The 12,786-nt window shown below is 42.3% G+C and overlaps 2 non-coding genes across 2 annotated transcripts; one reads left to right on the top strand and one right to left on the bottom strand.

Moving 5' to 3' along the window:
• Window positions 1-576: 576 nt before the first annotated feature.
• LOC120278358 lies at window positions 577-683 on the bottom strand. Its single transcript, XR_005541690.1, has one exon. It is a non-coding gene; the product is annotated as a small nucleolar RNA R71 (small nucleolar RNA).
• Window positions 684-12,257: 11,574 nt separating this feature from the next.
• Window positions 12,258-12,363, top strand: LOC120278317. The gene has a single exon (XR_005541653.1). It is a non-coding gene; the product is annotated as a small nucleolar RNA R71 (small nucleolar RNA).
• Window positions 12,364-12,786: the final 423 nt, after the last annotated feature.

Below are 12,786 nucleotides of genomic sequence, written 5' to 3' on the forward strand. Positions count from 1 at the left end.
CTTATTCTATCATCATTCTGATTTATTTTCTTTATTTTGGTGCAGCTCCAGGTTATGACCCTAGGGAACCCTTCGATATTAATTAAAGGTAATCCTGAACTTGAATGTATACTCAGAAGAAAGGGTAAAGAACCTGTGCAAGAACCGTTGAATCTAGCTGAAGTGGAAGTTGAAGGGTCTTATAACATGGCAGAATAGAATGAACAACAGAGAACACATTCTGATTACGCTAGACCATCAGTATTGGGGACATAATCTAGCATTGTGCGGCCCCTGATTACAGCTCCAAACTTTGTGCGAAAGCCAGCATTCATCCAAATGATACAACAGTCAGTGCAGTTCAATGGTTTGGCCGATGAGGATCCAAACAACCATATTGAAAACTTCTTGGAAGTTTGTGACATGATGAAGATTAATAGTGTTATGGATGATGCTATAAGATTAAGAGCTTTCCCATTCTCTCTAAAAGGAAGAGCAAAGCAGTGGCTACATTCTTTACCACGAGCATCCATCATGACATGGAATGAAATGGTTGAAGCTTTTCTTGTAAGGTACTTTCCTCCGGGGAAATCTGCAAAACTTCGTAATGAAATATCATTGTTTGTTCAGATGGAGCTTGAATCCTTGTTTGAGACATGGGAGCGATTCAAGTACCTCTTACAGAAGTGCTCACATCATGGTTTCCCAGAATGGATGATCATTCAAACTTTTTACAACAGGTTGAATCCAAGTACGAGACAATTTCTAAATGCCACCGCAGGAGGTAAAATGGGGAACAAGATCCGTGAAGAAGACTAATAGTTGGTAGAGGAAATGGACATGAATAGTTACCAAAGGAATGCAAGGGAAAAAAAGAAAGTGGCCAGACTCCATAAAACTGATATGGTTACATCCTTAGCAACCCAAGTAGAGGCATTGAGTAAGAAATTGGATACATTAACTTCACCGAGGGTGGCCACGATCACGAGTTATGATGGTTGTGGGGGTTCACATATGCCGTCTGATTGTCCTATTTCAATTGCTACTTCAGCCCCGACTGAACATGTAGACTTTGTGGGCAATTCGCGAATGGTACAAGGTAATCCTTATAGCAACACCTACAACCAAGGGCGAAAGAACCACCCCAATTTCTCATAAAGTAACCAAGGGTAGCAAAAGACCATAGCGCCACCGGATTTTCAACAACAATAAGTCCCGAATATGGAGAATAGAGTTTCAGGCTTGGAAACCTGGATGACCGACTTAGAGAAAGCCTTGACTAGATTTGTGCAATCATCGGATACATGGTTCTAATTAGTCGAGGCTACACTTCCCAACCATACCGCCACATTGCACAATCTTGAAAATCAAGTGGGGAAAATTGCAAAGTTTATATCGGAAAGACCACAAGGATGCTTGCCGAGTAACACCGAGACAACCACGAGAGAACGTGTGAAGGTGATCACTTTGAGAATTGGTCTTTAGGTCGAGGGTAGGCTTCCAAGTGAGAAGACTAATGTTGAAGCACCCATAGTAATAGAAGTTGAGGAGAGTGCCAACAAAGAGAAAAAGGTGGAACCCTCACCCTACAAGCCAAGAATCCCTTACCCTTCAAGATTCAAGAACGACCAAAATGATGAGCAATACAAGAAGTTCTTCAGTCTATTCAAGAAATAGCACATCAACATTCTTTTTGTGGAGGAGTTGTCTCAAATGACTCAGTATGCTAAGTTCTTGAAAGATCTTTTGACCAACAAGAGGAAGTTGGAAGAGAGTGCATCAGTGATCCTAGATACCTCTTGTTCGGCGGTGTTGCAAAAGAATATGCCGAACAAGAAGAAAGACCCCAAAAGCTTCATCATCCCATGTAACATAGGTAATTTAGGTAAAGAAATGGCATTGGCGGATTCAGGGGATGGTATCAATGTAATGTCATACTCATTCTTTCAGAAGCTAAGCTTAGGAGAGCCTAGGCCTACTCGGATGACATTACAATTGGCAGACCGAACGGTGAGACATCGGAGGGGCATCATTAAAGATGTGCTTGTCAAGGTGGACAAGTACATATTTCCTATAGAATTCATAGTGTTGGACGTCGATGAGGATGCAGATGTTCCTTTGATACTTGGGAGGCCTTTCTTGTGCACTTCCAAGGCACTTATCGACATGGATGGAGGGGAGTTGACACTGAGGGTTGGTGATGACAATTTGACCTACCGCCTAGCCGAAGTTATGCGATATTCTCTCGACTTTGATGATACTCCTTATTTTCTTGACACTACTGATGAACTAATCAATGAATTTGTGCAGGAAATATTGAATCTAGACCCGTACGAGGGGTTGCTAGACCAAGAAATGGAGAACTAATAGGTGATGATATTTGGTCTAGGGGAAAAGGTACCATCTATTCCTGCGATCGTGAAGAAGATGCTCCAGAAAATGAAGAGAGTGGGGAGACGCCACAAGAAACACCCCAAGACTGTTGGGGATGCGCAAGAATGGAACAAGGATGACGAACACTTAAGTGGTAGGAAGCTTGACAACTCTCCCTCTACCTTGAAAAGGCTATGTTCATCATGCTTACAAGTCATGGTTAAGAGGGGAATCTTCATCTATGAGCCCCCATTAGGTAAGACAAGGTACGTCATGCTAAGTGACGTTAAACAAGCGCTTCTTGGTAGGCAACCCAAGTTTTTACTGTTTTCCTAGTTTTTAGTTTAGTGTTTGCATGAATAAGGCATTAAGTGTTGATGTCTTGACTTTTAGATGCTATTGCTATGATTTTCTCACGGATATTTTGGTATTATCATGTGCTTAAATGTTTATGGTGAAGTTGTTGATCGTTTGAGTAAGTTTTTTTTTCGTGTTTTTCCCTGGTATATTTTGCATGATAAGGTATGCTCTGAGTGTATTAATATGTTCAAGAGTTTTCTGTAGAGCCTGCATAGGTTTCTAAGGTGTCCAAAGAAAATGCTTTGCTATGTGGAGTTTCCACACTGTCGTGGGTCTCTACTGCGAGCTCATCCAGAGAGGACACATGGGCGTAGACTCGCCCCTGTGAATGACCTTGTGATGGTCCACTCCCATCGGTAATTTCCACACAGGCGTGTGTCATCCTGCAGAGACTTAGAGATTTTTCTCGAGAAGACACAAGGACTTGGACTCGCCCTTGTGGATGACCCTGTGACAAACACACGGGCGTGGGTAATTTCTGCACGCCCATGTGGATCTTTGCAGAAGAGCTCTCTTCCATCCTGAGAACACATAGGAGAGTGTGAGTGCTCCTGTGAGCTGGTCCTGTGAAGGTCCACACCTAAGTGGAATTTCTGTACAAGCTTGTAAAACACTTAGGGAATTTTCTTAAATAGACAGAGAAGCCACAGGAGAGTGGGTCTGCTCCTATGGATCGGGAACATGGGTGTGGGTAATTTCCGCACGCCCGTGTGGTTACATTTTAAAGCATTGAGTGTTATCCTTTGAGCACACAGGGGTGTACATCTGCCCCTGTGGGTCTCTCCTGTGGAGTCACACAAGCGTAAGTAATTTCCACAGGCCCGTGTGAATGTACAGAAATGCAAGAGCTGTGGGTTTTCTTTATAATTCTTTCGTTCTTCTTCATTCTCACACTCCCAGTTACTCTGATAACATTCCTAACCCTTCTCCCGACCTCGCACCGTTAATTTAGAGAGGTTTACTAGATTTTTCCTGCTAAATTCAAAGTTTTTAACTTCATCTCGTCGGTAACCCTTAATTCTCTCTTTTCTTCGTCATATTGGATTTTATTTAATTAGAATGGTAAATGTTGCATCATTTCTACAATTAGATGGCTATTGTATTATTAGAAAGAGTTTAGAAATAATTCTAAGATTTATTTTTGGAGTTTTAGCATGCGGCCATGCAGTTTTAACGTCCCCTGGATCCACAAGGGCGTGTGGAATTTCCACACGACGGTGTGGACTTCTACAGCACTAATCCCATGAGCCAATTCGATCGATTTCTTTTTAATTCATGCAGATATGGCACCTAGGATGAAGATTGCGGCCGGCCAACATCCCAGAGAGCAGTCCCCTAAGATAGAACGCATAGAGTTCGCTATTCCTGAGCACTAGGCTCGGTTTGAGCGATTGTCGAGGCTTAGGTTCGTACAGACTCACTTCCTAGATATGAGCATATTGCGATATATACAACAGGGAGATGAGTTGGCGGATGAGGTAGAGGATCTCATCTCAGTGGGAAGTTGGAGAAAGTTAATGATGATTAGAGAGCCTACCATCCGTGTGCTTACCCTCGAGGTACTATCATCATTCGAGTTTGACCGTTCTTATGATAGATTTAGCAGTGTCGACGCTATACAGTTTAGAGCATTGGGGGATCACTACAGCATGAGCGTGGCACATTTTTTGATCCGGTTGGGATTGTATAAGAAGGCATTCATAGGTACTGAGGAGTATGCTCAGTTGCTGACAGATTATCCTGGAACTTTGACCCTGCAGAGAACATATAGAGTGTTATGCGGTCAGGGCCAGTATGAGCAAGGGGTGTCCAAGGCCACGTGCCTTTCTCGACCTACATATCGATACTTGCATGCTATTATGAGCCGGCAGGAGTGTCCATAGCCAGTGGTGACAGTACCAGTGTCCTGAGCCGGCAGGAGCTTCTCTATCTCTGTTCGATGGTTCAGAGCACACCGATCCATCTGGGACACATTGTAGCTGAGTACATAAGGCATCAGGTGTAGTACACCAGGGTAGGAGCAATTTTCTCAGGCCCATACATCACGAGACTCATCTTGGGGATGGGTCTACTGGACACGATTCGGGGAGCTGAGAAGGCAATTGTACCTGCCCCTTGAGCATTGAGACACTGAGATTGATGGGATTGGTGCACAGACACAGTCCTGGGGTGTATATATTGGTTGTACCTACCCTAGAGGTAGCAGAGGGAGGAGATGATACTACAGAGGATCCTCAGCCTATGCCGATGGATGCAGATGTGCCTTCCCCAGCGCAGGAGCCACCTCCAGTGCGCATTTTCTCTCCACCTCAAGCTCATGATCATTTTAAGAGGCTCGAGAGTGTTGTGGGGGTACTCCAGAGTGATTTGACTGAGGTTCATGCACTACAAGTAACGAACCAGGAGGAGGTGATGTCCCATCATGCCATTCTACAACAGTTATTAGAGCGAGATGAGACGTCACTATTTGTTATGAAACCTCGGACCCCTTTAGCATCTCCAACACCACCATCATTGGTCCCAGCACTAGTTGATCCACCAGCACCAATTGATTTAGTTGCAATAGTAGAGCCGATCATAGAGGACACCGACGCTTGATGCATCTTTGCTTTACTTTGTGTTTATATTTTTCATCTTTTAGTTTTAGTACTATCTTTTCGACTGGTATACTCAAAAAGGATCTTCCTTCTAAGTTTATCTTTTATTTTTGTCTCGAGTTATATTTCATTAATTTATCTTTATGTACTCGAGTTGTTTTATTTTTACTGAGCTTCACTAAACCCCTTAGAACTTTACTCCTAAGGATTTAGCTCCATCAAACGCAACATTAAGAGTTAAGGGAGTATTGTTTCAATTGCCCACTCCCACATATTCGCTTGATTGCTATACTTTCTATTGTGCTTGCATGTGTATATTGAGGGCAATGTACATCTTAAGTGTGGGGGGGAGTTCACTTTGCACATGTCTTTTACACAAGTTTTGATTGACATACATGATCACGTAGCCAATGGTGGTTCACCTTAGTTGCAATGTTTGTATTATTGAATTTAGGAGAAGTTTTAACATTGAATGTTCTCATGCTCTAGTTTTTACTTGAATTTCTAGGAATTTTTGCCCGATTGATATTTGTGCACCACTCACTCATGAAATTCTTTTGGAAACTCAAGTTCGATGTTTAAGGGACTAATTAGTTTTGTTTCTTGTTCTATTTTGCTAAAAAAAAAAAGAAAAGAAAAGAAAAAATAGATTGTTTAGTTGTGTATTTGGGGTGGAAATAGCTACCACTTATGAAGTATGAAGCTAATCTCATAAGTTGGATACTAGTTATGCCCTAATGAGAGAAGGAGCTATCTCATGGGATGAGTGAAAGCTACCACCCCGGTAGAAAGAGCTACCACCTCGAAAGTGTGAAAGCCACCTTAGCGGCCACTTCGGAAAGGGCTACCTTAGAGGATGTGTGAAGCTACTACCATCCTTTTGCTTTGTTATGCTTGTAGATAAATAAGTCCCTTGTACTTAAAACCTTTATGGAGTATACTTTGGGTTTACTTGAGTGAGTTCACACACACCTACACGATGTCAGGTTTGTTGTCCTTTTTTATTCAAGTTTTTAGCTAGAGCATTGATTTTTCGTATTAAGAATACGAAGTGTGTTAAAAATGTGCAGTGTTTTTTCCTTATGATGATCATTACTTTTATCAATTTTAAGAGCTAATACGTGTGTGTTAGTGTTCTTTCGCACATGTAGGGTTGTGAAGTTAAGTATTCAGAAAAAAAGACAAAAGTAGATCGTGAATGCACTATTTGGTGGAATCTTGGAAGGAACAAAAGCGAAGACATAGATTGGGCTCTAAGATACATGAATGTGTGCCAACCTCCATGTATTCAAGTCATTACAATAAGTTCGAGGGGCATGAAGGCAATCACATTTGCATCTCTCGACTTGTGCATTGATAGGAAGATCTTCACCAATGAGGCATTTGATTGAAGAAGAGTTGCGATCTAAGGCATAAACGTGTGCCCATTTATGTTTCCTTGATGGATAATATGGAATTGGGAGTGTTTTGACTGAGTACTGTAGCAGGTTACAGTAGTAAATCACTATAGTAATATATTGTAGTAGTTACTGTTCACAGCCGGCAGAAAATCAGGGTTACAGATTGATAAGTGCTTGTGTGATATGAATACGAAGCATTCTTTCCTTATGTTGAGCATTACTTTTCTCGGGTTTTTACATTAATATGTGTGTTTTTATGTTAATTTTATGCAAGTAGGGTTGTGAAACCAATTATGAAGGAAAGAAGCCAATGTGGATCACAATGCACCGATTTTGGAGGAAATCCTGCTAAGGTTCAAACGCGAAGACATAGGTAGATGTGAGATGCTAGAGTGTGTGCCAACCTTCCCGTATCTGAGTTTGCACAACCATTTGGAGGGGCACAAGGGCAGTCACACTCAAGCATTCTGACTTATGCACATAGAACAAGATCTCCATCAACTTATCCGTCATTGAAGAAGCAAGTGACCCACGACGTGAACTTGTGCCCGTTTGCGTTACCCTGATGAAAGTATGGAATTGGGAAGCTATTTAGGGCGAATCTGTAGTAGAGCACTGTAGCAACATTGTAGGATGTACTGTAGCAGCAATGTTCACAGCCGGCCGAGAAACCAGAGAAACAGATAATCCACACGGGCGTGTGGAAATTATCCACGCCCGTATGGAAATTCCGCACGGGCGCGTGGAGCATCCACGCCCGTGTAGTCGCCCGATTCCAGCCCTATTTAAAGCCGATTTAGCCCCGATTTTGGTATTCTTTTCTCCATCTTTTCCCCAACTTGCGAGAGGGCTTCGGCTAGGGTTTTGAGGTGTATTAGCTAGGTTTTTGGAGAGGTTCTATGGCTCCAACATCGCGCGTCGTTTGGAAGAAGGTTATTGGGAGAGCTTTCATCGGCACCGATCCGGCGAGGTGTATCCTAGGCCGGACAAAGGATCCCTTGCGACGAGTAGAGGACTCTCCACAAGACCAACGACACGACCATCGAGGGGGTTTCTTTATGCATTCATTGCTTTTACATTCTATTTCTTTGATTGTAATTAGCTCCATGGAGAGCTAAACCCCTAGTGGGTACTCGGGTATTGCGAACCCTAGGATGTATTTGTTTCTTTGAACCTCTTTATTATGCTTTCAATAAATTGATGTTTATTGTGAGTTCCAACCTTGAATGCTTGATTGAATGAATATTTCCCCTAGAGTGACACTAGGGTTGAGAGTTCTTGTTGGTAACCTTGTGAGTGAGTGACACACCATGAGCGTTAGACAAAGCTAGGTTGGAGAGGGTTGAGTGGGTGAGTCGAGAGGTACAGGAGCGTCCCCTTTCCCCTCCAGTGTGATAGATTCTACCTCCGTTCCTCGAGTTCTTTGCGGCTATAATAGAGTGAATGGTCTAAGGGATGAACTTCCGCTGGGGCTAAGTTGCGTGTGCAACAGAGTGAAGCGTTGAGGTGATCTTAGTATCTAGGGCTTAATTGTGGTTAGGGACCTTCCACCTGGACCAAAGGGTTAGGTCTATAATTAGGAAGAGATTTATCACTTAGAATCCCTAGAGCTCATTGCAACCCTATGCGAGTGCGAGGTGTTGAGATTGTTCGATTTCTCCTCCGGGACATGTATAGAGTTAGGCATAGTTGACCTTAGATTTGGGACTATGTAATTAAGGATTTCCACGACTTACCATTGCATCGATTAGGAAGCATAATAGAGGGTTCTTGCACTTGAAACAATTATCCTAGGTGGAGCATTATCTGGGTACCCCATCTTTATCGATTGCCTTACCCCCTTCTTTACTTTTTCTCTCTTACTTGTTGCTTTTATTGTTGAGAATTGAATCATTATCACACTTATTATCATTGATCTTTCACATAGCTAAGAATCAAATTAAGTATTTTTATTCCCTATTCCCTGTGGATTCGATACCCGCTCACCTGGGATTATTACTTCGACAAACCCGTGGACTTGCAGGATATACGCAAGGAGACCTTGTCACAGATAATCCACACGGGCGTGTGGAAATTCCCCATGCATGTGTGGAAATTCCATAGGCCTATGTGAAAAATCCAAAGGGCGTGTAGATGCCCGATTCTAGTCCAATTTAAGCCGCGGTTCAGCCCGATTTTGGGAGAAATCTTTCACCCATTTCTCTAACTTTTTTCCATCATTTGAGAGGCCGTCGGCTAGGGTTTAAAGGGGCTTTGGCAAGTCTTTGGAGTAGTTCTACGGATTTGACACCACGCTTCGCTTGGAAGAAGATTATTATGGGAGCTTTCGTCGGCATCAATTCGGCGAGCTGTGCCCTAGGCCAAACAAGGGGACCTTTGGAGAAGACGAGGCTACTCCACAAGACCATTGACATGACTACTGAGGGGGTTTTCTTATGGATTACTTGTTTTTACTTTTGATTCCATTATTGGTTGTATCTTGCTCAATGGAGAGCTAAACCCCCTAGTGGATACTTGGATTTTGTAAACCCTAGGATGGTAATGTTTCTTTGACCTTTTATTATGCCTTCCTTAATAGATGTTTTTAATTCAATTTCAATCTTGAATGTTTGTTGAATGATTTCTCCCTTAGAGTGACACTAGGGTTGAGATTTCATCTTGGTAACCTTTGTGGATGGGAGGCACGCTATGAGGGTTAGACAAAGCTAGATTGGAGAGGGTTGAGAGGGTGAGTCGAGAGGTAGCAGAGCGTCCCCTCTTTCCTATGGTGTGATTTATCCTACCTCCAATTCCTAGAGTTCTTTGTAGTTACAATAGAGTGAAGAAGTAAAGGATGAACTCCGCTGGGGCTTAATTGTGTGAACAACAGAGTGAAGCGTTGATATGATTTTAGAATCTGGGGCTTAATTGGCACTAGGGGTCTTTCGCCTGGACCAAAGGGTGAGATCTACACATAGGAATAAGGTTTATCAGATGGAATCCCAAGATCTCCATACAACTGTGCATAGTGTGAGGTGTTGAGAATGAGTGATTTCAATGCCGAGATATAGTGTAGAGTTAGTCACCGTTGACCTTAGGTTTGGGACCGTGTGCTTCAGGATTTCCATGACTTCTTAAGCATTAGTTAGGAAGCATAATAGTAGTTCTTGTACTTTAAACATTAGTCCTAGGGGGGCAATGTCCGAGTACCCCACTTCTATTGAATGCCTTTCCTCTCACTTACTTGGGCCTCACATTCTTGTTTCTTTTGTTTCTGCTTACATTACACTTTATCAACACAATTATTATTCATCTTTGCTTGGTTAAGTAGCAATTTTAGTATTTTTATTCCCTACTCCCTGTGGATACGATACCCCTTTCACTTGGGATTTATTACTTCGACAAACCCATGCACTTGTGGGTCACACGCAAGGGGCGTTGTCAATATATCTTAGGTTGCATGATCAAGATTATGCTAATACTATCGAGTACACAGAGCTCCTCAGTGATTACCGTCCTGATCACACTCCGAGCCAGGTTTTCCATGATTTATGCAACGCCCATCATTATGTCCCAGGTCAGTCGAATGCCTCTTTGCTCACACGATCGGTACACAAGTATATTCATGCTATTCTTAGCTAGTCAGTGACTGGACGTGGAGATGGTACATGCTCAATTCGCAGGACCGATCTTTTATATCTCCACTCCATGTCACAAGGAGTTCTCCTCCATTTGGGATATGTCATTACTGATTATCTCCGTCACTAGAGTGAGTACTTATGGTTAGGAGCACTATTTATGGGGCCCTACATTACTCATCTCATGTTCAAGATCGGTCTGATCCGCTCGGTTAGAGGCGAGGAAAGGATTAGTAGCCCATCATCATTGGGACTGGTCACTCTCCATTTGATTGTAATTGTGAGGTGTACTGGCTCAGGGGGATATGCATTAGTTGAGTCTTCATTTGAGGACGAGGAGGAGCCTGCTAATGGTGCAGAGGCACCACCTGCAGCCGAGCCCATGGTCACCGAGGTAACACCGGTAGCGTCAGCCAATCCTGAGTCATCTTCTCCTCAAGTTCACGAGAGTCTGGCTCGACTCGAGGCTGCCGTTGCTACCATCCTTGAGAACCAGGTGCGGATCCTGGAGTGACTTGATCGTATTCTAGAGATCCTTGATTGACACTATGTTTATTGTGCTTACATGCATACATTGATGACAATGTACATGTTAAGTGTGGGGGAGGGTTCACCTTGTACATGACTTTTAATTTTGTTTTCATTAGCATGCTCTTGTTGCCAGTGAAGGTTCACCTAGGGTTAAGAGTTTAATTCTTAGTTTTTGGAGGTTGTAAACCTTAGATTTTATCATGCTCTAGCTTTTATCCAATTTCCTTGAATATTTTTGTCCGATTGCCCTTTGTACACTTTTCTCACAAATTAGACCTATGAAAACTCTAGTTCATTATTTTTTTGGGACCCTAGTGTGCTAGTTTTATTCGAAAAAAATCTTAAAAATTGAAAAACAAATTTGGAATTTGTTTGTTGTTTGTACATATTGGGTGGAAAGAGCTACCACCCACGATGTATGAAGCTACTCTCATAAGTCGGATACTTGTTATGCCCTAATGAGAGAAATAGCTATCTCATGGCCTGTGTGAAAGCTACCACCCTTGGTAGAAAGAGCTACCACCTCGAAAGTGTGAAAGCCACTCAGGAGGCATCTTGGGAAAGGGCTACCTTAGAGGATTGTGTGAAGCTACTACCTATTCTTTTTGTTTATAAATAAGTCCCGCATTAATAAGAACTTTGTAGTGGACATAGTGTTGACATTAGATGAGTTTTTCACACACACACACACACACACACACACACACACACACGCACGCATTTGGACTTCATCATATTCATTTTTGATTGGATTGTTTGCTACAGCATTGGTTGTTTTGTCTAGTGTTTGATTTTCTCCATAACTTTATAATTTATATTCTTGTACCCTCTTGGTGAACCTAAGGCCAAGCACTTCTCTTTTCTTTCTATGAGTTTAATGTTTAATTTTGCTTGAGCACAAGCAAAGGCTTAAGTGTGGGGGAGTTAGATAAGTGCTTGAGTAGACATATTTTTATATATGTTTTACATGCATTGAGCATCATTGTTACCATGGTTTATGTCTCATATTGTGTATTCGGTGTTCTTTTGTGCAATTAGGTTGTTCCACTGAGGATGTACCACCAATAGCAATTAGACAATCGGATGGAGTATGTCCTCCCTCACATCCAGTGCAACTCATCACGGTCCCCAGTCTAGGAGAAGTTAGAGTGTCTAACTTCTTGCACAACGACTTAACTTGGGCCGCCAACGATGTAACCGCATCAATCTCATGGAGGCCAGCCACTTTCTTCTTTTCTCTTGTATTCCATTGGTAGCTATTCAAACCCATCTCTTCAATTAATTGTTGGGCATCTTCGGGGGTTTTGTTTCCCATTGTTCCTCCCGCGACGGCATCAAGAAGTTGTTTGGTGCTTGAGTTCAACTAGTTATAAAATGTATGAATGACCATCCATTCAGGGAACCCGTGTTGTGGACAGTTCCGCAAGAGGTCCTTTAATCGCTCCCAAGTTTCAAATAAAGATTCATGCTCCATCTGAACAAATAAAGTATCTCATTATGAAGATTTACCAATTTTCTCAGAGGAAAGTACCTTGCAAGGAAAGCTTCGACCATTTCGTTCCATGTTGTGATGGAAGCTCTTGGCAATGAATAGAGCCACTATTTGGCTCTTCCTTTCAATGAGAATTGGAAAGCTCTCAGGTGAATTGCGTCATCAAAAACCCCACTGATCTTCAACATGTTGCACACTTCAAGAAAATTCTCAATATGATTGTTTATGTCTACATCGGCTAACCCATTAAATTGTGCAGACTATTAAACCAGTTGAATGAAAGCCGGCTTCAACTCAAAATTCTGGGCTGCTACCTCTATTTCAGTTGGATTATTCTATTCTTGTATAGGTCCTTTACACCTTCTATGAAGTGTTTGTTCAAGTTCAGGATCACTTTCAACCAATGTGGAAGGGTTTCCTCAGGTCATAACCTAGAT

The sequence above is a fragment of the Dioscorea cayenensis genome, chromosome 15, assembly GCF_009730915.1.
Source record: "Dioscorea cayenensis subsp. rotundata cultivar TDr96_F1 chromosome 15, TDr96_F1_v2_PseudoChromosome.rev07_lg8_w22 25.fasta, whole genome shotgun sequence".
NCBI lineage: Eukaryota > Viridiplantae > Streptophyta > Magnoliopsida > Dioscoreales > Dioscoreaceae > Dioscorea > Dioscorea cayenensis.